The sequence below is a fragment of the Passer domesticus genome, chromosome 5 (genome assembly GCF_036417665.1).
Source record: "Passer domesticus isolate bPasDom1 chromosome 5, bPasDom1.hap1, whole genome shotgun sequence".
Taxonomy (NCBI): Eukaryota; Metazoa; Chordata; class Aves; order Passeriformes; family Passeridae; genus Passer; species Passer domesticus.
This window is the reverse complement of record NC_087478.1, coordinates 50,282,278-50,304,841: the sequence shown is the minus strand read 5'-3', so window position 1 is coordinate 50,304,841 and position 22,564 is coordinate 50,282,278. Positions and strand designations below refer to the sequence as shown.

At 41.3% G+C, this 22,564-nt stretch overlaps 2 long non-coding RNA genes across 4 annotated transcripts in view; both read left to right on the top strand.

Moving 5' to 3' along the window:
* LOC135300683 (uncharacterized) overlaps window positions 1-22,564 on the top strand; it is a 154,861-nt gene that overhangs the window by 95,548 nt on the left and 36,749 nt on the right. The gene's annotated exons all lie outside the window — the stretch shown is intronic.
* LOC135301364 (uncharacterized) lies at window positions 10,188-21,472 on the top strand. Of its 2 annotated transcripts, none has more exons than XR_010363119.1 (3): window positions 10,188-11,156; window positions 13,845-13,955; window positions 20,943-21,472. It is a non-coding gene; the product is annotated as an uncharacterized LOC135301364 (long non-coding RNA). The 2 variants fall into 2 exon arrangements; XR_010363118.1 differs by lacking the exon at window positions 20,943-21,472 and adding an exon at window positions 17,568-17,671.

The window sequence follows — 22,564 nt, the reverse complement described above, 5'->3', positions numbered from 1 at the left end:
TGTATGGGCTATCCTTTCAGAGCAGATGGGAAAGGCATATACAGCATTATATCTGCAGTGTTTTAAAAGCTGCAAGAGAGGGAAATCAGCATCAAGCCTGGTTATAAACAACATCTGGAGAATAAATCTCCATTAAACAAGGTTGAGGAGGAGGGGAAACTAAGGAGGTAACTAAGTCAAATAGCAGAAAAGACCTTGTTTTAAATGCTTCCCTGGACAAGCTCATATGGACTAATTAGCTACCTCATGAGCTGGCCAAAATGCAAGATCTGGCACTTTTCTGTTAAACATAATCATAGAAATGTATTTTCCTGATCCTATTTTCATTATATCAAGACTTAATACTGCAAGTCTGGTTTTACCTCAGGCTATATTCTCCTGCTCTCAACCTTAAACTTAGTTGAGGGATAAGGGTGCCTAAATAATCTCCGTGTGCCAGGCATAATCCTCCACTGGAAATTGAATGGTAAATTCCGAAAACAGCCAGGGGCATAGAATCACCAGGATATTGCTGGGAGAGGCAGTAAAAGCACCAAATCATAACCAGATATATCTGATAGCTTCTATCATCATATGGCTTTTTGGAAAAGTGGCAAGCTGTTGCAGGAAGGAATTTAGGTAGCCACCATGAACTCTCCACAGAGGATAAATCAGACCTACTAGCATGCAGAAATGTCTCCACTCCTGCACATCCTTTCTGCATAGAGAAAAGCAGTTAGCACAGGGAATTTGTCTTAATGTAGTTTTACACTTTAGTGTCCAATTTTGCTCAGGGAGGAGGTGCCTGGGGATTTCCAATACATCTGTTCTAAGAGGGAGGGCAGAGGGAAATTACTTTAATTAAAGTAACAGGACTACACTTTGAACCTTTACAATCTAATCAAACTGGAACAGAAGGAGGAAAGTGGGGGGAGACAAAATGGAAACAATTTATAAAATATAAATCATAAAACAGAGAGGAGAGAACATAACAAATGGCAGGCCAGGTGCATCTTTCCTAAGTGGTGCTGAATTTAGCCCAAATCCCTCATGCTTTTTTTCCCCTTGGCCATCTGAACAGATGTCTGTAGCCTTCAGACAAATTATAAAATATGAAGGGAGGAATTCTGCTTGGTGCTGTTGCCTTGCAAAAAAGTCCCAGCTGCTGGTTTTTACTGTGATTGCATCCACTGCTCAGGAACGAGAGGGAAAGAACACAGTGAGCAGCTGGGATTTGTAGGGGACAATGGGCTCTTCCATCAACACATTTACTCTTCTTTTGCCTTCCTGTTGGCCTCCCAGTGAGCTATCAGCTTTACTTCTCTTCATGTTGTTTTAAATATAGGCAGCAGAGAAATGAAATGCTCTTTTTCTTATGAGTGTTCATTTTCCTACTCCCTATGTTTACCGCCCTAGGAGGAAAGTTAGATTGCAACTCACTAAAAGACTTGCAGATGATAGAGTGAATTTCATGCAACACCTTTGGCTGATGCCTTCTCTAGGCTGCCTCTAGATGAATTCCTGCTCATCACTTCCTTTACATCACTTTAACCTCTTAAACTTCTTTTCAGTATGGCCTGCCTTTTCTGAAGACCAGGCATGGAGATTTATGTGGAAGCTGGGATTACCAAGGCCATAACCACATAGCCTACCAATTTCATTAAGGATCTAAATCCCTTTGTAAAGCTGAACTTCACTGAGTCTCTTTGTTTCCTTGCTGTCCGTACTTCCTCAAGCCATTGCCAACTTCACAGTTTATGGCTGCAGGGACAAAGCTTTCAAGTCCAAGGGTGGGTAGGATGATCCAGTGTCATCAAGAAGGAACTGCAGGGTTCACTGTTTGCAGGATGAGTGTGGGATGAGCCAGGGCTTTGCAGGGCACTTGGGCACATTTTACTGGCTGGGGGAAGAAAGACCACCACATTCTGCAAGTGCAAATTCAGACATAAACTAAAGGTGTAAACTTAAAATATACAGCTTCAGTCATCTACACAAATTCCTAACCCAGTTAAGAGCTCTGCCTAAAAGCAAAATTCTCATGCACTTTATTCCTGTTCAAAAGCACAGGGAAACCACTGCAACCACCATGCAAGCTGTACAATGATATGTTGGTGTCTTGCAGCCTTACAACAAGAAAGACAATATCCGCACCTTTCACTTGCTACAGACTTAGCAGGAGTTTTCTTTTCAGGTTTTGAGAGTAACATATCATGGCAACACATGTGGGAGCCCTTCCTGCTTATATTTCTGGAAGCCCTTATTTCAGTCCCTGGTCACCATAATGTTATCCCTTACACACACACACACAACCCCACACACACCTACATTCAAAGACTCAAAGACTCCATATTTTTGAGTTCTGATTTACAAGAAGATATAACAATTCTCTCAGCCTGGTATCTATGTCTGGCAAGCCATCTGCTGAGCAGGTTGCAAGAAGAATCTTTTCCATACAACTGCTTCCTAATTCTTCAAATTAGACTTTTTCCCCCTACTTCACCTTGACGAAAAAATAATCTTGAGCTCCTCATGATGTTGATCTCAAATGAGCTCTAGTCTATTCATTTCTGCTGTGAAGGATTTATTAAACAGAATGTAAAGGGGAGAACATAATAATGAAGTTTTAATTGTCAAACTCTTTACCTTGTTACCCTCCTGCACCCCAACAGAAACCAAGAAGCATCTGATATTAGAAATACTAATTATTTTATAGATAATTAGCTGCAATTAGTCATAAACGCACCTGATCACACTTAATAATGGCAAGAAGGGACAGTGGGAGGGTATGGGGAGAAGAAAGAAACCTTTTTAAAATATTGAGATATGCAAAAGTAGCAACAGTAAGAAAATAAACCTACAAATTAGAAGATTTGCCAATGTCAGTAGTAGAAAGTAATAAGGCTGCAGGAGAGGCAGAATTCTAGAAGAGTGATGAAATAGTTGAAACTTCAGTTGTTTATGTAGTGAACTAAAAGAGGCTGCATTTTGGTCTGGTTTCCTGTGAGAGGTTTGCATCCTTGTGCTTTGTGAGTATCATCTCCTCCTCCACTCTCCAGTAAAGAGTGTTGAATTTTAACCCACTCATTCTGACAGAGGTGACATCAATTTTCACTGAAATAGTTTGCTCAAACACAAGTGCATCTCCCTTCAAGTCTGAGGCAAAGACCCTTCTGTGAATGAAAACCCAGGCAATCCACATGGAGATGAGTCTTCACTGGACACCTGGCAAGAAGTTTCAGGCAGACTTTGTACCTCCTTAAACTCCAAAGTCAGTGACCAAGAAAGATATCCTTACAGACATGATGCTCAACTTGCACCAGAGCTCCCAGAACTCCTCATTCTCTTTTCTCACTATAGCTATCAGTGAGGAAAGAAGCACCACCCCTGCTCCCTTTGCTCTGTGACATGAAGTGTGACCAGGAGGTGTAGGTGGGTCATCAAAGGTCACATTCACCCTGTTGTGCTGCTGCCAGGGCAGAGGGCATGGCAGAAGTCTCATGGGGCAGCAGAGAGGAGGCACATACTCTGTGTGGCTCCCCAGACATGGCCCAGCTCTGTGACTCTAATGTTACTGCAGCAACTCCCCTTCCACATCTTCTCCCTTCCATAGTTGGATGTAGCTTTATAAGGACAGCTCTGCAGCTTTTCTTTTGAGCTTCCCACCCTTCAAAGGAAGACACAAGAAACTAGAAATTTTTATGGTATCTGGTTAAAGGCCGTCATCCAGGGGGGATTGAATTACCAGTGCTATTTCTTACAGTGAGATAAACAAGCTACTCTGTATATACTTTGGCAATACTTTAAGGCCTTTTAAATCAACACACTCACAGATCTCTCTCAGCATCACCTATGGCACAAATTCTTTTTCTCCAGTTTTCTGTAAGCTGCCATAATTAGATGGATTAAGGGAGTAAACAGTCCATCATTGACCTTCTTGAATGTAGTAGATGAAACTCTGCTATACAGCATCACATCCCATTAAAAGCCTGCCTCACTGAACACAAGCTATTTCACAGTGACGAAGGTCTTAATAACCATGCCTAAAGGGAAGTTATTATTGGAAAGAAATATCAGGCATATAAGCCATGGCAAATGCATGGATGATGTTAGGCTGGAAACTCACATCATCAGGTTGTGATCCAGGCCAGCAGGCAGCAGAGCAAATATGCTGCTTGACTGCTGTGCATAATCTCAGAGTTCAGCATGTGTACCCCATGTACACCCCTGACTTATGTCCTGCACATATGCAGAAAAGAACTGAATTTCATTTCTGCCTGTAGTGCCTTTTACCCTATACCCTTTCTTATTTATGAGTTTTAACCCACAGCATGCCACACTACCAAAGTCTCTGTACAATACACAGCACTGTGTATTACATTCTTTTTTATTCCATATGCAGATGCTTTTGACAAGCCTACATCCTGGGGATTTTTTTGCTGTACTTTTTTTTTTCTTTTTTGTTTTCCTCTTTTTTTCTTTTTTCTTTTGGCCTTGCAAAATTATCTAATTGCTTCTCTGATGCAGTTGACAGACAAAGCATTCTTTAGAAAGGTGATATGGGCAGATTGAGTTACACCAGGAGAGGCTGCAAAGATAACCCGCCCAAAAAATGCAAATTCTCTCTGCTCTGTTTCATAGGACCCTCCTGTTCAAGTGCTTGTTATTTTACTACTTTTTTCACAAAAATACCAAATGTTTTCTGAATGTTAGCATGGATGATTACCTTTTGACTCAGACAGTCACACAGCAAAATATTTTGTTGCTTCTTCCTTCCAACTACTGATTTATGGGACTTTTGAGAAAATGTATTGCTTTCAACAAAACTTCCTTTTTGAAATATTTACGTCCAGGATTAAATCTATATTCATAGGTGTGTGAGACTCTCCAAATGCAGATCAGCTCAATTACCCTATTAGTTCATCGTTCATTCAGGATGTAATACCACTACAAAATTCTGGAGCTCCATGATGGACAGGGACCTGAAATCCTCTACAAGAAATGGAGGCTTTAGATAATCCAGGATGTAAATTCCTCTTTCTTCACTTACTGTCTTGTTCCTAACTCACACTAAAAAAAAAAAAAAAAGAGTATAAACAAAGGGTAAAAATTCTCTATTACTCCCTGAAGATTACTTACCTTAAAATCCAAAGGATGAAATTATTGCTCTTCTCTTTCAGGCAATTTAGAAGCCTGTTTCCCACTCACTGAGCAGGTGCAGAGGGAGTCAGAAGACCACTCAGCTTTATACAGCATTTTCCTCTATTGTAAACAGTAGCTATAGAACCATGAGTTCCCTATCTTTTTGCCAAGTTCTTAGAAAAACAACGAGAGACTCTGTTCCAAAGAGTTCAGCGTATTTGGTGAATACTCTGAATCAGCTGTCATGGCCACAAATCTGCAAATACTACAAAACTCGAGTCCCAGCCTTAGATATGTAAAATGGAGCTGGGTGTTGCTCCAAACGGTTTGACAGGGAGACTGAAACATCACAATGCCCTCAGGGAGTTTCTTGCTCAGTATAGGCGACCATGGTCAGCCAACCTTCCACACACGGCATCACAGAATGGTTTGGGTTGGAAGGGACATTAAAGATCACCTTGTTCCAACTCCTGCTGCCAAGAGCAGGGACACCTTCCGCTGGGCCAGATTCTTCAGACTCCCATCCAACCTGGCCTTGAACACTTCCAGAGATGGGGAATCTAGAACTTCTCTGGGAAACTTATTTCAGTGCCTCACCACCTTCTGAGTAAAGATGATAAACAATTTAGACTCAAATATGTTGGTGTTGTTTATCTACTGCTAATGAATAATAGCACAGCTCTAGAATAAGGACTAATTTTTGTAAAAACCTGAACTTCATCAATTAATTTTTCAGCTGAACCATTTATACAAGAGTGATAAGCTTTAAAAGAATGTATCTGTACAGTAGAACTGGATTTCCTAGAAATGCAATAGGACCTTCAAAATAATGGAGTGTTTGAAATATATATTGTCTCCTAGTAGTTATAACAAAAAGGCTGGAAGTCATACATAATGAAGTATTTCTGGAAAAATAAGACATTCAAGAAAGCACCCAAAATTCTGGGCAGCATGAGGTTATGGTCTTCCTAGTAACAGCATCTCTGCCAGTCAGTGTGGACTCTGGATCTACCTTTCTTCTGATTCAAGATTATGCCTTGAGTTAGCTAAGTCTGGTCTGACAAATAAGCCAAAGTACAGCAAAATTCATAAATGCTGTAGCCCAAGACTATGTAAGGAAATGTAACATTTAGACATGATATGCACAAACATGCACAAACATGCATATTTGGGAAATGGGGTGGGGTATGGAATGTGGCATGTTCTTTGGATCCTGCACAGCGTCTGGGTATAAGCATGGAAAAGTCTTCAACTGAAAAGGAAGGAGTCAAGGGAAAGGTGGAGATGAGAGGGAAAGTTAGGAGTACTTTTCTCCATGCTACTATTTTCAGCACTGCTGCAGCTAATTTGTGTTTGGATATGAGCAGCTGTCATCTCTGTGCCTTTTACATCTCCATAGAAGTCAATCATGAGCTGGCACATCCCTCTGCTCTCCCCAGGTCTGGCTGCTGCTGGAAAACATTGTTTCAGCCTAAGCATTGCAATTCTTAGTATGCATGATTTTAATGTGAACACTCAACAGTAATCTCATATCCTTTCTGTTGGGCAGTTTTGCTTTGGCTCATCTAGTTTTGAATGTTGCTGAGTTTTATAGGGATGTTTTCAGTCAGTCTTTAAAATGAATGAGTCCTTTAAAACCCAAGTGTATTTGAGGTTCATCATGCCAAAATAAATGCACAGTGACTTGTGACTTGCTGACGTGATGCACAAAGGAGCAATTTTAAGTCACACAGATCCCATACCAGAGTAAGCCTTATCCTAGATGAGGCATAGGTAACACCAGTAGAAGGAAAGAGAAGTGACTGGGCAGCATATCAGACATGATGAAAATATCAGTGGGAGGAGAGCTTTCAGAACGTCCATTATAATTAGTTTGAGGTTGGAGAAGATATGAAGGTCATGGACTCTTTCCAAGCTTGGTTTTACAAAGAGCAACTAGCAGCAGGAATGCTGTGAGTGGCGCTCAGCCCACCAAAGCAGCAACTGGTGCCAGGGTGTGTGAAGATGCTGCAGCAGAAGGATCACATACGAGTTGGAGCACTGGCCCTGTGAATCAAACAGAGCCTGTCACCTGCTCAGGAAGGTGATAAAGGGAAGCTGAAGAGCTCGTCAAATATCAAGCTTCTACTCCATCTCTTCCTTTAGCTCATTCTTTATTTTTAATTGCCATAACTCATCTGCCATTATTTGACTGCCATTTCTCACCCCACAGGACCAGGCATTCACACTGTCTCCAGACAGAGCCCCCCTTTCACAAAACATAATGGCAATGCTTTCAATTCACAAAATAGTTCCTTGCACTCCTCAGTATGGAGCCTGCCAGGAGGGAAGCAGGGCAAGGGTGTCTGTTCTCTGTGAGCTCAGAGTTCACAGTTTTCCAGACAGTTCAGGAAAGGTTCTGATGTTTGCTCTGGTTCTCCTCTTAGAGAGTAAAGCTTCCTCTTGGAAACCAAAGACGGTTGGAAGTGCTCCTCTAAAATAAGGGGCAGGAATACAATGAAGGGGAAAGGGAAACACTGTCATTCCCTTGGGTTGTGCATGTATGGTGCATGTGCAGGTATGGGTGTGGGTGTGCGTGTGTGTCTTCCCTCCCTGCCCTTCCCCTTCCATCTCATTTCTTACAAAACAGGCAGCAACTGGAGAGAGATAAAAGGATGTGGTTTGTCTTTCTACCCCTCCCCTTTCTGTACTATAAATTCTTAAGCAGGGCCAAGAGAGTAAATTGCTTTTTCAAGTTTTATCAACAAGACAGCAGCCCAGAAGAGTTACAGTTCAGTGCTCAAAGATTGTGTTCATATTTAGCATAAAGCTTCCAGACCAGAAAACAATTAAATAAATGTTTTAAAAATTATATATATATATATATATCGGGAGGGGTGACTCCCCAGTCCTGATGGTATAGAATTTGCATTGTGTGGATGTAACTTTTATCCCTGATACACTTCTAAGCTTCTGGTCTTGTCTGAAGTAAACTGCCTTCTATAGTCAGGGTTATAATAAGACCTACTCCAACTGGGACACAGGAGAGACGTGTTGGACCATGGAGACAGCTCCACTTAGTGCAAACTATTTCATAAGGCATTTTCCAAAAATGACAATTTGGGCTTTTCAGATATGCCACACACCACTGAAAAGTAGTTTTTAAAGCCTGCTGCATGCCATAATTCCTTATGTTAGAAACATCAGATGTTCTTTCACAAGTTCTAATTTTCAATTAGTTACAAAACTGAAAGATGGGGAATGCTGAAAAGAGGACATATTTCCACATACATGTACATGTGGTAGTCTGTGACAGAAACTTAGAGAAAATGAATGCTGATAGACGATATCAGAAAACAACATGAAAGAAACATTTTCCTTGAAAATTAGGAATGTATATTTGCAACATTAATTTTTGTCTATTCCATTCAAATCCTTTAGGTTTTGAGTTACATTGTTATTTCAGAAAAACTGACGCTCTTTTCTGAAAGCTCAGGAGAACCAGGAAGGGTCTAATCTGGTTTTGGTTTCAAAAATGAGCCTTGAGAAAAATTTTAGTCTCACTGTGATGAAGCCGCATTTAGGGGGTACAGTGGCAATTTCTGGTTCCTTCTTCTCTATCAAACTGGTTTGCCTCCCCATTAAAGTAATAGAATAGAACTTAAGAAGTCCAAAGCAAAGCATATCTCATCAGTTCTTTGAAAGAGCCTTTTATAAAAGAAAAGAAAAACAAAGCCAAAAAAAAGCTTGTTTTTTTTTGACAAGCAGGTGTGCTGTATTACCAGCAGCTTTCTGTGCAGTGAGATGGTGAGACAGCAGCAGAAGGGGGAGGCATGTTGGGGGTCAGCTCACAGCTCTGTGGTGATCCTGACTATAGAGTTTATGGTTGAACTCTCTTACTTCCTGCAGCACATCCCCTGAAACCAAAGGGAACTAACTTGCACTAATGATCCCAGGAAGTTGGGATTAATAAAGTTCTCATCATCTGCTCCTGAAGCCATAGGCTTGGAATTAAACTCCAAACCTGTGCTCTGAGTGCTCCAAACTGCTGGTTTAGGCTGCTGTCATATTTAAGTTGACATTACTATGCCAGTTATAATTTTAGTAGAACCACAAAATTACAGAAACTTTTAGGTTGATGAAGACCTTTAAGATTATTAAGTCCAATAATAACACCACCAAGTCTGCCACTAAACCATGTCCCTAAGTGTCTCCTCTGAACAACTTTTAAATACCTCCAGGAACAGTGATTCAACCGCTTCCTAGGCAGCCTGTTCCAATGCTTGGCAACCCTTCTGATGAAGAAATTTCCTAGTATCCAATCTAAACCTCCCCAGTACAACTTCAGGCCAACTTCCTCCAACTGTCCTATCTCTCATTACCTGGGAGAAGAGTGGCTGCCACGTGGCTACAGCCTCCTTTCAGGCTATTGTAGAGAGTGACAAGGTCCCCCCCTGAGCTTTCTTTTCTCCAGGCTAAACATCCCCAGCTACCACGCCTATTCCTCATGGGACTTGTGCTCCAGATCTTTCAGCAGCTCCATTGCTCTTCTCTGGTTATGGTCCAGCACCTCAGTGTCCTTCTCATTGTGAAGGGCCCCTGTAGCAGTCTAGATTGCTGCTAGCATAGTCCAGGGTAAGGAAGCAAAAAGGACCTTTGCATAACATCCACAGATGTTTACTTCAGCCATGAGGTGAGATGATCAGGTCCCACACACACATGGAGGGTCCAGCTTTCTCTATACAGGGGCCTGGGGCTGAGTCTGGTCTCGGGACAGCACAAAAATAAGGGCCAATCAGGGAATAGGGAAGGTGTGGCTCAGGAACAGAGGAACAGACTGAGGAACAGGGGAAGGAGCCGATGGGGTCTAACAGCTTTTTGAGGGAAGCTTCTTGTGTCTCCCTAGACCAGGGAATGCCCCCCCAGGGTCTCCACAGGCCCCAAAACTGAAGGTGGGATTTAAGGCACCAGGGCTGACTGCAGGCCTGCTCACGTTCAGCTGCAGTTGACAAGAACCCCTTATGTCCTTTCCCTCCAGGCATCTCTCCAGCCAGGCTTCTGTGGAGCTCAGGCTGTGTCACTGCATGGGGTCATTGTGACCCAGCTGCACGACCTGGTACTTCACACTGCTGCCAACAACGTGGCAGCAACAACAACGGGTTTATCCCATTCATACAGGGAAAAGGCCCTCTGCAGTTCTTTCATTGAGCATAGGCACAAATCTGTAATCTTTGATGTAAAGATCATTAAGTAGTAATCCCCCCTTTCAGTATAGGTGAAGCCCATTTTTACCATGCCTTTATCCACCTTAGACACATCAGAAGACTTGTCATTTTTGTCACTGACTACTTATGTCAGTGCACTAATTTTGCTATATAAGTGTTTAAAATAATAATTAGAACAGAATGAATAATGAATAAGCTGAATAATTTATTCAAATATATTGCAAAACTTGAACAACTTAGTTGATGAATATATTTAATAACTCACTCTGCCCCTATCTTTGTGAATAATATTTCTAAACTAGATGAGTAATTTGTTTTTAAAAATTTGTAACATTTGTTATATAAATCATCCACTTAATATTGTTCAACCAACTCTAAATAATAGTTCATTACCAGCAAGTGCATTCTTAAATGGTCACTGGAGGCCCAAATAATCATGTCTGAGCATTCTGGGAAGACTTTTTGCTTATATATGATCTTTCTAAATTAGGAACTCATTTTTACTTTTTAGTAGACAAAAAGAAGACCAAGCAGTAGCAGAAGGGAATAAGGATGTCCCTCTTTTTCCTGAAGCCATAGCAACATGCCCAGCTTCAGATGGGATGAAAGCTACCACACATGAAGTAGTACAGGAGGACAGAAGTGAAATTATGCCCAAATTCCTGCTCCCTCATCCCCAGTTGTCACATTCATATTTTCTGAAAAATTCCTTCGCCCAGGATTTTTCTCCTGGGAAGCTGAGAAGCCTCAGAGGAAAAGGAAAACAATTCCATTCAATTTGCTTCTCCTGTGTTTTGCGGCTTTGGAATGTGTTTGGAGCTTGTTTACCAACAGGTAGTTGTTTCATTGGGTTTCTGATGTGAATTGTTTTGACTTATTGGCCAATCAGGGTCAAGCTGTGTCGGGACTCTGGAGAGAATGAGTTTTCATTTATTATCTTTTTAGCCTTCTGTAGGTATCCTTTCTATATTCTTTAGTATAGTATAGTTTAGTATTCTTTAATATAACATAGTATGATAAAATAATAAATTAGCCTTCTGAGAACATGCAGTCAGATTCATCATTCCTTCCTTCATCCAGGCACCCTGCTAATACAATACCCAGTGTCAAACTAGAGAGAGAAACTCCAGAGAAAAAGCACTGAGCTCTGTAGAAGTGGTCCTGAAAGAGGATGTTGTACCACAGGCTAGAGGGTTTGCAGTGTGCAATTGCAGAGTTAGCATCAATTCAAATCAAGAGAGCTTTCCTCAGTTGGGATATGAAGAGGGAGAACTCCAAGACAGAAGTGTCAAATAAGCAACCCTTTCACCCAAGGGTACTTCCACAGTGAGAGTCAATGAACCCACATTAAGACCAAGAAAGCAGTAACTGTTCCTACTGCCTGATAATCACCAAAGGTCATGAGTGAGAGATTTTCTTGTCTATTGATCTAGTGTGCTTTTCCCAACCCTGGATGCTTTTGTTCAGCTCTGATAGATTCTCAGACCCAGGACTGAGCTTCCCCAAGGAGCCATGCAGCGTACTTGGCAGCATTCCAGCTTTTCATATTGAAGATAATATTTATTGCTCAGGGAAAAAGAGCTCATATTTTTTTCAACTCCTACCTGGACTGACTTAGTTTGGTTTAGCCTTGAAGAAGAAAAATATAGCAAAGTGCCCTTAAAGATTAAAATTGATTTTACTTTTTACAGCTTTGCTGTAAAGCCTTGGGCTGAAGTAAAATTTGCAGTTATAATTATAGTATTTTAAACACACAGTTCTTACTTGTAGCCTTTGTGAGTCTAGCTCAGATACATCTGAACATGTGACCTTAGGGGTTTTATTCAAGTTTTCTCTCCACAATCATCTCATTAAAATTTTTATCATGTAAAGATGAAGCTCACAATCCTACTTTTCTCAGTTACCTGTAAAGCATTTGGTACAGATAAACCCAAGGGGCCAAGTACACAGCCTCTCCAAGGACCACTGAGCACTAGGCCATGTGAAATGAAATTCACAGGTTGTTCTTGTTCTGAGACGGTTCTTCAGGATCCTCCACGACAGATTTATTGGTTTTGGTTGCCGACTTGTCACCACTAGTCTAAGTCTTTGACCTTTGAGCATCTATCTGAGGGAAAGTACAGGGTGTCTTTTAAAAGGTTTGAGAGCTGTGTGAAACTGAATGTCTCAAGGCACCCAGGTCAGTACTGTGTGTGAAGATACAAGGCTGGAGTGCTGGGGCACTCTTGAGCTTTGCCTTAATTTTCTTACCTATAGAGCAAGTTGCCACATTCCAGCCTGTAATAAAACATTGTTAACTGAAGAGTTGGGGTTCCACTGTGCACCCATGTCTTGAGTTAGATGGAACCTTAATAGTCAATAGATTAGTTGCCTGAACTGAAGATCATATTTTATTTAACATGCTCTGTGTAAGGACTGGAAGCCTCTTTATGTATCCCCACATATACAAGGATTGTCTCTGCAGCAGTTGGGGTTGAAGAAACATTCAGTCTAGCTGGTCCTGATTGATTGAGAAGGACTTGGAGAAAGAGCAATTTTGTATCAGGCTCAGCTGGACATTTCATACAGAAAAACAAAATACATGGATGGAAGAAGCATAAGATGTGTTAATAACAATGCCTGCACTGGATTTATATATATTTCCAGAGGGCTGAACAAGCAATTATAGATGGGACAATGTGGAATAGCCATGACTCATGTTTTGGGGAAGGTTGACAAGCTTATAGGCAAGTCCTTCCAACACTAGCAGAATGTCCATGCACCACCTGGAGTCCTTGTCTCCTGCTGCAGGATACCAAGGGAATTTCACTAACTTCAGTTGCTGCAGTTGCAACCAGTGGCAGGAGAATGGCTTTTCCTGACATGTTTTTCTCTATCTGTGATACAATGGGTTTAAAACATGGACTCCAGTATGAGTTCCCTTGTGAGAGTCACTGCTTTAGGACATGCAGACCGTGACCTCCTCACCTCTTGTTTTTGTAAGCTCAACATTCCATCTTCCTTGCCTTAAGCCATTGCAAATGCTCTTGAAGATATCACTCATGTTTCCAAGTACTTTAAAAGGTTTAGTTCAGCTGGAACTACACTTCTCATTTGTGTGTATACCCTGTATAACTTATCTGTTATTTGAGCACAAGAGACATAGAACAAATTAATTCCAGGGATTAGAAATCACAGACTTCCTCTGTGTGTGTGTGTGTGTATGTGTCTATGTGTGCGCACTTTCGTGTGTGAGCACATGCAGGGGCACATTTCTCTGTGGAAACTTTAATTGTGCTCTCAGTCCCCTAAAAACAAGTACAGCCAATGGATTTGTTTACGAAATTCAGCCACTGAATATTTAGTATTAGAAGAGTCAATGTCAAGCTGTGCACTTGCAAAATCATGCAATGAACCATACAGACATCTGCTATCTTGCCTCGATTTATACTGCAATGGAAAGCTCTGTAATGCAAAGTGATATTAAACTAACTGGTGTAAAGTGGGCCTCAACCTTTAACTGGCAACCTGGAATGCTTACAGCTCAGCTTGGCTGGACTTCCAGGAATGCAGCCTGTGAACTGAACCAGTGCAACTTCACAGCTCCTTCTACAATGTAACTTTGATGTTATTTCACCTCACAAGGCAAAATAGGTAAGCAGTCCAATTTGCTGCATATGTAGACATGTTTGGGAACTTATTAAATCATTTAAGTTGTCTGCTTTTATGATATATAATCATGGCAGCTAGGCATATACAATGTTCTCATCTCAAGTACCTCCACAATAGTAAATGTTAAATCTTTTGTTACAGTTGTATTACTGACTTTTCCCATAATTTCAGAGAACACCTGATATGCACCAAGGTTGGGAAAATTACCTCATAAGGTGTAGTGCTTGTTTGCTTTCTACAATACATACTCACATTGTCAATAAATGACCAGAATGCTCCATGCTTCCCATGTTTAACAAATCTGCATTTTGCTTTTTCACCTGTGTCTCTCTAGGTTGAAGAGTCCAAGTATATACTCCCCCAAGAATTTCATTTTTAGTGCAGTCAAAAAATTTGAGTTTTCTGCTATATTTTTGTTGTCTTTGAAGCCTCGTGCTCCTTGATCTTTCCTTGGCCTTACATAATAACTAGCATCTCTGCTTTTTTGCAGTTCATTTTTTGGTCCCTCTTACTGAACTTCAGCATTCTCAGACAATTGTTCCTTTAGGGTTTGTTTTGGTTTGGTTGGGGTTTTTTTTGTTCAGTTGGTTTTTAGTAAGACACAGTAGTTGGATTTTAGTAGGACACAGCTTTGTGTTTGTTTAATAATTCCTTCTTATTCCTAATAAAGCTTTCTTATCCTTCTGCTAAGCTTGACCTGGTATCTTTCATTCTTTCTCAAATATTTATGGAAAAGTAGTGTTTGCTGTGACCATGCACCATGGCATCTTTGAAAAATTTCAGTGCTGTCCAAAAAAGAAAAAGATTTTTATATTGTAACCACTTATTTTAGCTTCTTTATAACAAGATCCCTTATTTTTTGTGTAGTTAGGATTTTTTTTTTTTAATTCATCAGTACAATAGCAGACCTCTTGGCTCCTGCAGGAGGAATGAGGATATTGGATATAAATACAATATTGCCACCATTCCCAGCATCTCTGTGACAGTAACCAAGTCCTGTACATTGGTGATGACTTCTCACTCTTTTTCCTTGTATTGTATTTCCATAGAAAAAGAAATTGTCATTGTCTGAAAGTTCAGCCCACAGTGAAGTTTACTCAGTAAATGAGGGCAATTGTAATCTTCTTTTATTGTTCATTCCTGCCTTCCTGTCTCCCCTTCAGTGTGTCAGTCTCTATCACCATCTTCATCAGGCAGTCTGTAAAACAGCCTTAGTGCTGTATTTTGCCTACATGTGATTGGATTTTGATTCATAGGGTTTCTCTTTCTTGCTGACAAGATTCTCTTGATTGTTAACTTGGTTTGACTCAGTTTCTTTCAAGTTATACTATGATCCATTCATCTATAGAGATCATTTTGTCTTTTCAGTATCATTTTTCAGATTAGTATTACATTGTCCGTCTGCTTCTCCTTCAACAACATCTCCAATATATCTTTTATGTATTTATATTAATTTAAATCTAAATATTCCTATCTCCCTTAACTGCTACTATTAAGGTAGATGTATGTATAAAATTACTTTTCACTTTCTTCTATCTGTGCCATTGTGCATTTGTGTGTTACTTGGCCATTTCTAGGTTTTGTACTTTGTTTCATCTGAGGATGAAGAGTTATTGTAATATCAGTATGTTCTCCAAACCCTGTGCTCCTCAGAACCCTCCTGTGAGCACTCGCCTGTGCACCATCAGCAGCTGGAAGTGCCCTGGGCACACTTTCTCCCATCCAGACATCTCTGTAGTCTCAATGGTTTGGGTATCTCTTATGCATATAATTTTCCAAAAAGCATTACCTGTTCATATCTGCCTGGCCCGGAGCTGATTACAAGAATGTGCTGGGGAAAGCTGCGAAGGAGTTCCTGCTCTTTTATCTCCCTGTATATCACTGGGGATGGTGGCCACCAGCTCCTTCCCAATATTTCCCAGAACTCTAGCAAAAAAGCATTGTGAGATCTGATGCTTCTCAAGTTACAGGCAAACCAGGAAACAACTTTTGCTGGAACCACGAGCCCCGAACAGGGATATGCTTAATAAACAGTATCCACAACACAGGGGCCCACTCCAGTCTCTCATATGCAACACTTTCTTGTAATGTCAGCCTCCTCACAAAACTCAAAACCAAACCTACTTCCCCTTCAGGAAATTTTCAGACCCACAGGCACACAGACCATCGTAGCAATCACAGACAAATAACAAACAGAGAAGGAAAATGGCAAAGCAACGGTGACAATAACTGTGGTCTCATGGCTGACCACAAGTCTGCAAGATGGCAGGATCCCTCATGGACTGAGGAAATTGTTCTTACACCATATGAACACAAAATCAATGCACTATGTTTAAAGAAATTGAAAGGTAGAAGCACATCCTGTCTTGCATAAAGACTTTTCTCAGTTGTTTTTCCAGAGCTGACCAAAACAGAGAGGCAGAGATTTTAAACTGGTGCTATTCTGTCTCTACTCATACCCTTTGAGGAAGGTTTGTGGTGGGCCTGCAAAGATATCATAGGCCCTCACACTGCAGCTGGCTTGATGTGCTGGGCTGCTCAAACTGAAACAACTCCAAGACTTTGTAAATCATGGTAGAGACCAATTTCCCTTCCCTTCCCTTCCCTTCCCTTCCCTTCCCTTCCCTTCCCTTCCCTTCCCTTCCCTTCCCTTCCCTTCCCTTCCCTTCCCTTCCCTTCCCTTCCCTTCCCTTCCCTTCCCTTCCCTTCCCTTCCCTTCCCTTCCCTTCCCTTCCCTTCCCTTCCCTTCCCTTCCCTTCCCTTCCCTTCCCTTCCCTTCCCTTCCCTTCCCTTCCCTTCCCTTCCCTTCCCTTCCCTTCCCTTCCCTTCCCTTCCCTTCCCTTCCCTTTCTTTCCTTATTTGCCTCCTCTCCTGAGGCATTGAGTATAGCAGCATTCCCTTTTCAGTTATTTCCTCTGAACTGAGAGGTGGGCAAAATGTCACATTTGGGAATATAAAATCTGGCAAGGCGAAGAAAAGAGACAGGAAGAAGATAATTATTCTGGTTTGTTCAAAAAGTGACTTTAGGGGGTAAAATGGTTGTATTGGAAAGGGCTCTGAACCGCACTGAATTGGGAAATTTTTCACTGATTTTACAGTTAGGCCCTTGTTATCAGAAAGACCTCAACTGTGGGAGTAAAAATCCCATATTTTTTGAGTTTTCAGAAACTAGCAGGATACTGTCTTTCATCTCAAAAGGAGTGTCTCTTTTTGGTTTTACTCCCTGCATTACTGTGTAGTTTCTCCCTTCTTTATCATCTGCTGCTCTCTGTAACAGGGAGATACAGCACATCATTAAGAGCAAGTAAACACCATTAAAAAAAATCCACCTTATTGTCACTGCATTGTTTTGAATTGGATTATTGACTCTTGAATAATGCCAGGGTTAGAGAGAAGCAGGCAGAAACTAGTTTTGAACGCCTCTGGGTAAACAGCCTGCTTACAGCATCAAAAGAAATGGGTTTACTCTAACTGTATGCGCTAGGTGGGAGAAACTTAAGGGATTTTCTCAACTGTAGCTTGACGTTGTGTCCTGGTCATGAGAGGGATGGTTGTGCCGTTCACCCATGTGCCCCAATCTCCATTCACCTTCAGCACGTGCACCAGGAGTGGCTGTGTCCCACCGGTGCCACCAGCAGGCAGGATCACGGTTCGGCTAGGAGTGGCCGATAAACACGGATCCACGTCTAAGGACCGGAGCAAAGGAAAAAGGAAGGACTCTTTGCTTGTTTCCCCGAGCTGCCTTTATTCTTTCCCACGCAGGAGTGGCGCTGAGGCTGCAAACGCCGTGTGGAAGCGGCGCAGGTACCGCAGCCCCGTGCGGGTGTTATTCTTCCCCACAGCAGGAGCAGCGCCAAAGTGGGGCAGGCAACGCAGCACCGTGAGGATGCAGGCGAGGCAAGGAAACCAGAGCGGCTCGAAGAGGGAGCAGTGGCAAAGAGTGGGAAACAAAGAAAAACAACGTCTTTTATGGGGAGGGGTGGGTTCCTGGGAGGAGACCGTCTAACAAATCAAGGGCTAGATAGAAGGGGTCTCAGGGGACAAATATAAACATAGTACCAATAAAAAATGGAAACTGAAAGGTACATACCAATGAGAGAAGGGAAATATCATAACTGATAGCGAAGGTTCTGGATAAATGGGTGTAGCAAATTACGACAGACAGGATGCAGGGGCAGGATTTTTGAGAATAGACAGGGAAGAATCTGGAATTGTGGTAACTGCCATGGAGAAAAGGCGGGAAGACAGGTGGTAAACAACTTTTAGGGAGAGACTAAACACATAATCTTCAAACCCCCACTGCCATAGTAGCTCATACTCAAATGGCCCTATTTTGGGCAAGTTGCTGCTGACTAACCAATTCTCCTCAAGCACCATAAGGAACATGACATCACAGCACTAGAAATTTAAGGAAAGGGATCCACAGCATCTGTAAGAACATGGTGGGAATTGAAACACTAGTCCTTTTTTTGCAACAGATAAAGGATCTCACAAAAATTCAGAGTACAGTTGATTTGTGACTTTGAGACCATAAAATGGCTTTCTTACAAAGGAACAGAGAGAAGGGACACTCTCAGAAATGCTGGGAAGATGTTGTTGTGTGAGTAGGAGGGAAAAATCACTTTAGTCAGGTAGAACCTGTGGTTCCAAGAGTTCCAGGTTCCAAGAGGTTCCAAGAGTTCCAAGTTCCAGGAGTTCCAAATACTTCCTCCAAGGTCTGATCTAAGGAGGAGATTCTGTCGTGTTTCCTTGAAATATTTTCCAACTCAGGGTGCACCCTCTTGGGTGAGAGGGAAGATGAGGTCTCTGTCAGACACTGCTACCAGGTTGTTCCAGGAGAGGTAACATGAGGAGGAGTGTGAAGAAACTAATCACCTTTATTTAAAAGGACAGAAAATAAAAAATAATTAAATGGTAAATTTGCAGGTAAAGTGGCACCCTGTGAGTCTTTCACAGAACAAAGCTGGCTTATGAGGTCTTTTCTCAAAGTTCATCTGTCCTTGGACTCAGGATATGATGGGACTTGTTCAAACAGCCATTCCCCTGCTCCTTTTGAATCAGTCTGCTTCCAGTTTTATGTATAGAAGCTTTTTCCTCTTTTTGTGTCAAGAAGCTCCATGACATCTCTTAAAAATCTGTCTTTGGCATTTTCTAGCACAGAGAAGATGGGGTCTCAGTTGTTTGAGAGATGATGTGCTCCTGCTGTTTATTCCCTACTTAATCCTCCAAGTGCAACATCAGTCATCTCCATGCAACTCACTGAGACTTTCCAGGCACAGGATTATCAATGATACGGACTCCAGTGGGGAATGCACAGCAGGAGCAGATGCACAGTAGAGGCAGAGAAAGAGAAGCCTGTTTTCATGCAAACAAGAACTCAAAATGAAGTGGTTTTTTGGAAGAGAAAAAATGGAAGCAGCAAATATGCAAAATATAGAAAATGTACCTGATATCCTGAAAAAAGGAATTGTCAGAGATCCTGGCAATTACAGTTCCATTAATTTAAATTCTATCCTTGGGGTGAAAATGAAGGAAATATGAGAGAAGGGAGGAAGAAAGACAATCACTAAACAGCTGGAGATAAAATTTTAGTAATGTAATTTCAGTAACATGACAATGGGTCTTCAGCCCAGTTGGATCCTCTAGGCACCAGTAAAGTACAAATAATAAAAGAATAAATCTTCACAAACAGATATAAAAGGGTTTAAAATAATTAAAGTAGTAGTGCCTACTGGAAATTCAGTTGCTACACTGCATTTTGGTTTTCCATAAAGAATTTGATATTGCATCTCCCATGAATGTACTTGAAAAATTAATTGAGATTGGCTTCAGTAGGAGTACTGCCATGGGGTCTACAAATTGGCGGAAAGAACATTAGCAAATTGTAATGATAAATGGCAGTGTTTGAATTTGGGGGAGGTAGCTACTGGGGTGCCACAGGGATTGGTGTTATGTCCTACCTCATTTATCACCCTCATTAATTGGTCAAGAAGCAAAACAAACAGCACATTAATGAAATTCACATTCAATGCTGAACTGAGGGGGAGTTTTAAATCCTTAGAGGGATTAATAAAAAGCAAAATCAAAAACATTCAGGAAAAAAGAGAGATGCAAGGACAAAGAATTTTTTTTTCCCTGAAGGAAGTAATGCAAGTGCTAGGTCTTACTTGGAATATTTAGGGGAAAAGTGTTGATAAAAAACTGATTCTTTTTAGAAGCCAAGTATTCTAAAATATGTGAGAACATGTCCCCTGGAAATACATCCAGTCATAATTACAGATCTCAGGTGATGAATTCTAGTTGTATATTAAAGATTTGAAAAAAAAAAAAAACCTGAAAAAAATCCCCAAATTGACCCAGAAGAATCAGTTTATTGACTAACTACAGTACTGAGTGATCAGTCATTAGGCAATGTATTTTATTACCAACATTTTCGCAACTGTCTTGGTCTGGTGTTTTTCCTTCTCTGTCCTCTTTATGTGTGTTCAAACCTTAGCAATCCTGAAGGCTCTTATTATATTTTTCCTTTATTTTTTTCTTGTCAAAAGACAGTCTTTGTCTTTTAGCTATTTTTTATTCTCTTTTCCTGATATGATCTGCAATTACTCAGCAAGAATTAACTTCTTGGACAGAGCAATTACTTGATAGATTGCCATGTTTCCAGAAGCCAAATATATCTGTCGCTCAAGAGCCCTAAAGAAAACTTCTTGTAAAATAGTGGTAGAAGCATAGGCATTTTTTGTGTTTTCCTTTTGATTGTTCTAGTATAATATCTAACAGATTTTTATGCTAAACTTAGCACATGCTCGGGTTTTCAGGACTGTGCCTTGGTAATTGAATTCTTTCACTTAAGTATGATTCTCAGATTTATTTCTTACTAGATTAAGTCAAAAATGTAAATCAGAAAATATTTCTCAATGTGGTGTACTGCTTTTAAAAAGTCAAAATGTTTTTTTATTTCATGCACAGAGACTTTGCATTATTGGCTGTTCAGGATTCCAGTGGTGCTGCCACCAAAAGGTTAACCAAAGCAGAGGAAAAACAACTAATCCATATTTGGTATTATGCCATCAATACCTTCCCAGAAAGAGGCAGCATGTTCTCCTTGAGGGATATAATACAGGTTTTTAGGGGGAATCACAGTATAAGATATCCAGAGGGATTTTCCATCAGTTTGACAGTTCTTCACTGAAACCTCCTCTTCCTTGGTCCTTGGAAGTTTTGCATTGAAAAGTGGTAGAATCATAGAATCATCAAGATTGGAAGAGACCTTCAAGTTCATCTAGTTCAACCACAAACCCAGCACAACCATAATCACCTCTAAACCATACCCTCAAGTGCCACATCCAAATACTCCAGATCCTTCTGCAGCCTCATTGCCCTTCTCTGGACACTCCTCAGCACCTCCTTGTTGTGAGAGGCCCAAAACTGATTCAAGGTGCAGCCTCACCAGTGCTGAGTACAGGGGGATAATCACTGCCCTGTGCCTGCTGGCCACACTGTTGCTGCTTCAGGCCAGGATGCCACTGGCCTTCTTGGCCACCTGGGCACCCCTGGCTCATGTTCAGCCACTGTGGACCAGCAGGCCCTTGCTGCTGAGCAGCTCTCTAGCCATGGGCAATCTTGTTCAAGACACTCTGCAGCAGAGCAGATGAACAAAGAACCTTCTCTACATGGCTGCAAATGCAGCTGGCATCTCCTGTGCTGTTCTGAGCACCACGTCACTGGAAAGACACGGAAAAGCTGGAGGGGCTTCAGAGAAGAAGCACAATTATTATTAGGTAGTGGAAAAGCTTGATTGATATGGAAAGATTAAAAGAGCAAACTATGTACATCTTGGTAAAGCAACAACTAAGAGGAGATATGATAATCATCTCCAAATACATTCAAGGAAAATCCCAAGAGGAAGAGACTTTGCACAGGCTGAGTACAATGGGGCATTGCATAATAAGATGAACTTCAGAGAAGAAAAAGTTGTGAAGTTTGAATGTGAAGAAAAACTTCTGCCTTTCTAATAAATGTGGAAGGTCTCCGGAGAAACATTTCTCCAGAAGTGCTTAGCCTATACTGGTCCCAGTACAAGAGAAAAGTTCAGCAGCCATTCCACATGGATCAAAAGAGGGAACATGCTCCTGAAGTCAGATGGCCTCTTCCTAAAGCCAGAGACCCTAAATGGCTAGCTGATAGTTTTTTGTGAGAGAGGCATCCTCTTGTCTTTGAAGGTGCCAAGGCATGTGTTGTTCAGTGAGAATATCAGCGGTGCTGCATGCACTGCCAGCCTGCTCACTGCTCCAGCAGGGTGCTGTATTTTAAGAGAAAGGCCATCTGTGAGATGTATTCAATAGATTCCTTTATTTTGAACTGAGATACATTAACATGTAATAAAGAACAAAGGAAGTGGAGGTGTCATTGCCCAGTATATTACAGTAAAACTATTGAATTGGTTGCCAAAAGGAGACCTTGATTGACATATTGCAGCAAGGATGTTTGAAAACTGGTGGCTCACAGCCATTATTCAGGGCTGGATTAGTGGTTATGTACAGTAAACTGCTGCACCAAAGATGTTGATGTGCCAGGAAGGGCCAAGAGGG